Source organism: Arachis hypogaea, chromosome 18, assembly GCF_003086295.3.
Source record: "Arachis hypogaea cultivar Tifrunner chromosome 18, arahy.Tifrunner.gnm2.J5K5, whole genome shotgun sequence".
Lineage (NCBI taxonomy): Eukaryota > Viridiplantae > Streptophyta > Magnoliopsida > Fabales > Fabaceae > Arachis > Arachis hypogaea.
The window spans coordinates 81,400,626-81,405,072 of record NC_092053.1 but is presented as its reverse complement, the minus strand read 5'-3'; the positions used below and the strand labels follow the sequence as shown (position 1 = coordinate 81,405,072).

Genomic DNA, 4,447 nt, shown 5'->3' with positions numbered 1-4,447 from the left:
GTCAAACCGGTGGTTAACCAGTGAACCGGTCTAATTTTTAAAGAGCTAGTTCTCTTTTTAGGATTCAAAAGGGCGTCGTTTTGATCCTTAAAAAAAAAGGAAAATGCCCAGATGGGCAGATGCATAACACACACCTCTCTCTTCTCTCTCACTATTCACCAAAATCTCAAACTGAACTGATGAGCGGATAATTTATACGTTTTTTGGCATTATTTTTAGTATATTTTTAGTAGAATCTAGTTACTTTTAGGGATGTTTTCATTAGTTTTTATGTTAAATTTACATTTCTGGACTTTACTATGAGTTTGTGTATTTTTCTGTGATTTCAGGTATTTTCTGGCTGAAATTGAGGGACTTGAGCAAAAATCAGATTCAGAGGTTGAAGAAGGACTACTGATGCTGTTGGATTCTGACCTCCCTGCACTGGATTTTCTGGAGCTACAGAACTCAAAATGGCGCGCTTCCAATTGCGTTGGAAAGTAGACATCCAGGGCTTTCCAGAAATATATAATAGTCTATACTTTGGCTGAGTTTAGACGACGTAAAAGGGCGTTGAACGTCAGTTCTACGCTGCTGTCTGGAGTTAAACGCCAGAAACACGTCACAAGCTAGAGTTGAACGCCAGAAATACGTTACAAACTGGCGTTCAACTCCAAGATTGACCTCTACACGTGTAACATTCAAGCTCAGCCCAAGCACACACCAAGTGGGCCCCGAAAGTGGATTTATGCATCAATTACTTACTTCTGTAAACCCTAGTAACTAGTTTATTATAAATAGGACTTTTTACTATTGTATTAGACATCTTTGGAACATCTTTGGATCATCCTAGATTGTATTTTTGATCCTGTGATCTCGTTTTGGGGGCTGGCCATTCGGCCATGCCTGGACCTTTCACTTATGTATTTTCAAACGGTAGAGTTTCTACACTCCATAGATTAAGGTGTGGAGCTCTGCTGTTCCTCAAAGATTAATGCAAAGTACTATTGTTTTTCTATTCAATTCAACTTATTCCGCTTCTCAGATATTCATTCGTACTTCAACCTGAATGTGATGAACGTGACAATCATCATCATTCCTTGAACGCGTGCCTGACAACCACTTCCGTTCTACCTTAAATTGAATGAGTATCTCTTAGATCTCTTAATCAGAATCTTCGAGGTGTAAGCTAGATTGATGGCGGCATTTATGAGAATCCGGAAAGTCTAAACCTTATCTGTGGTATTCCGAGTAGGATTCTGGGATTGAATGACTGTGACGAGCTTCAAACTCGCGATTGCTGGGCGTAGTGACAGACGCAAAAGGAGGGTGAATCGCATTCCAGCATGATCGGGAACCTCAGATGATTAGCCGTGCTGTGACAGAGCATTTGGACCATTTTCACAAGAGGAGGGGATGTAACCATTGGCAACGGTGATGCCCTTGCATAAAGCCAGCCATGGAACGGAGTAAGACTGATTGGATGAAGACAGCGGAAAAGCAGAGATTCAGAGGAACGAAAACATCTCTACACGCTTATCTGAAATTCTCACCAATGAATTACATAAAGTATTTCTATCCTTCTTTTATTATTTAATTTCAAAAACTCCATAATCAATTATTATCCGCCTGACTGAGATTTACAAGGTGACCATAGCTTGCTTCATACCAACAATCTCCGTGGGATCGACCCTTACTCACGTAAGGTTTATTACTTGGACGACCCAGTGCACTTGCTGGTTAGTTGTATCGAAGTTGTGACAAATTATGAATTGAGATTAGAGAACCAAGCTCTTGGAGCCATTACCAGAGATCACAATTTCATGCACCAAGTTTTGGTGCCGTTGCCGGGGATTGTTCGAGTTTGGACAACTGACGGTTCATCTTGTTGCTCAGATTAGGTAATTTTCTTTTTGTTTTATTTTCAAAAAATTTTTCAAAAATCTTTCAAAAGTTACTCCTTTGTTTTCGAAAAAAAAAATGTTTTCAAAAATATATTTTTCTTCAGAATTTTTAAGAATGAATTCTAGTGTTTCATAAAGCATGTTGAAGCCTGGATAACTGTAGGGAATGTCAGGCGTGTCATGTCTGAGTTACATACTAAAGCTTGGCTGGCTATTAAGCCATGCCTGACCCTTTGATTGGAGCTTTAGACTAAAGAGCATAAGATTCCTGGAATTCATATTAAAAATTTTGGAATCCTTAGTTTTCTTTTTCAAAATGATTTTCGAAAAAAATTAAAAGAAAATACAAAAAAATCATAAAATCATAAAAATAAAAAATATTTCATATTTCTTGTTTGAGTCTTGAGTCAAGTTGAAAGTTTGGTGTCAATTGCATATTCATCTTGCATTTTTCAAAAAATTCATGCATTCATAGTGTTCTTCATGATCTTCAAGTTGTTCTTGGTAAGTCTTCTTGTTTGATCTTGATGTTTTCATGTTTTGTGTCTTTTCTTGTTTTACATGTGCATTTTTGCATCCATAGAGTCTAAACATGAAAGATTTCTAAGTTTGGTGTCTTTCATGTTTTCTTTGCATATAAAAATTTTCAAAAATAAGTTCTTGATGTTCATCTTGACATTCAAAGTATTCTTGGTGTTCATCTTGACATTCATAGCATTCTTGCATGCATTCATTGTTTTGATCTAAAAATTTCATGCATTGCATCTTTTTCATGTTTTTCCCTCTCATCATAAAAAAAAAATTCAAAAATAAAAAAAAATATCTTTCCCTTTTTCTCTCATAAAATTCGAAAATTTGAGTTGACTTTTTCAAAAATTTTTAAAATCTAGTTGTTTTCTATGAGTCAAATCAAATTTTCAAATTTTATCTTTTTTCAAAATCTTTTTCAAAAATCAAATCTTTTTCATTTTCCTTATCTATTTTCGAAAATTCCAAAAATATTTTTCAAAAATCTTTTTCTTAATTTTACATCATATTTTCGAAAATATCTTCAACAATTAATGTTTTGATTCAAAAATTTCAAGTTTGTTACTTGCTTGTTAAGAAAGATTCAAACTTTGAGTTCTAGAATCATATCTTGTGATCTCTTGTGAATCAAGTCATTAATTCTGATTTTAAAAATCAAATCTTTTTCAAAACTAATTTCAATCATATCTTTTTCAAAAATTTGATTTTAAAATATCTTTTCTAACTTCTTATCCTCTTATCTTTTCAAAATTGATTTTCAAATTTGTTTCAACTAACTAACTAACTTTTGTTTGTTTCTTATCTTTTTCAAAACTACCTAACTAACTCTCTCTCTAATTTTCGAAAATATCTTCCTTCTTTTTCAAAATTTCTTTTTAATTAACTAATTATTTTAATTTTTTATTTTAATTTTCGAAAATTACTAACCTTTTTTTTCAAAAATTATTTTCGAAAATCACTAACTCTTTTTCAAAAATTATTTTCGAAAATTCTCTTTCTCTCTCATCTCCTTCTATTTATTTATTCTTCTACTCACACAGGGACCTCTATACTGTGGTAAAAAGGATCCCTATTATTATTATTTTTCTGTTCCCTATTTTTCATATGAGCAGGAGCAAGGACAAGAATATTCTTGTTGAAGCAGATCCAGAACCTGAAAGGACTCTGAAAAGGAAACTAAGAGAAGCTAAATTACAACAATCCAGCAAGCACCTTTCAGAAATTTTCGAACAGGAAGAGGAGATAGCAGCCAAAAATAATAATAATGCAAGGAGGATGCTTGGTGACTTTACTACACCTAATTCCAATTTACATGGAAGAAGCATCTCCATTCCTACCATTGGAGCAAAAAATTTTGAGCTTAAACCTCAATTAGTTTCTCTGATGCAGCAGAACTGCAAGTTTCATGGACTTCCATCTAAAGATCCTTTTCAGTTCTTAACTGAATTCTTGCAGATATGTGATACTGTTAAGACTAATTGAGTAGATCCTGAAGTCTACAGGATCATGCTTTTCCCTTTTGCTGTGAGAGACAGAGCTAGAATATAGTTGGACTCTCAACCTAAGGATAGCCTGAACTCTTGGGATAAGCTGGTCAAGGCTTTCTTAGCCAAGTTCTTTCCTCCTCAAAAGCTGAGTAAGCTTAGAGTGGATGTTCAGACCTTCAGACAGAAAGAAGGTGAATCCCTCTATGAAGCTTGGGAGAGATACAAAGAATTGACCAAAAAGTGTCCTTCTGACATGCTTTCAGAATGGACCATCCTGGACATATTCTATGATGGTCTGTCTGAGTTAGCTAAAATATCATTGGATACCTCTGCAGGTGGATCCATTCACCTAAAGAAAATGCCTGCAGAAGCTCAAGAACTCATTGACATGGTTGCTAATAACCAGTTCATGTACACTTCTGAGAGGAATCCTGTGAGTAATGGGACGCCTATGAAGAAGGGAGTTCTTAAAATTGATACTCTGAATGCCATACTGGCTCAGAATAAAATATTGACTCAGCAAGTCAATATGATTTCTCAGAGTCTGAA

General features: G+C 34.7%; 1 non-coding gene across 1 annotated transcript; it reads right to left on the bottom strand.

Annotated features, from left to right (window-relative positions):
* Window positions 1-4,049: 4,049 nt before the first annotated feature.
* LOC112774602 (small nucleolar RNA R71) lies at window positions 4,050-4,157 on the bottom strand. Its single transcript, XR_003189081.1, has one exon. It is a non-coding gene; the product is annotated as a small nucleolar RNA R71 (small nucleolar RNA).
* Window positions 4,158-4,447: the final 290 nt, after the last annotated feature.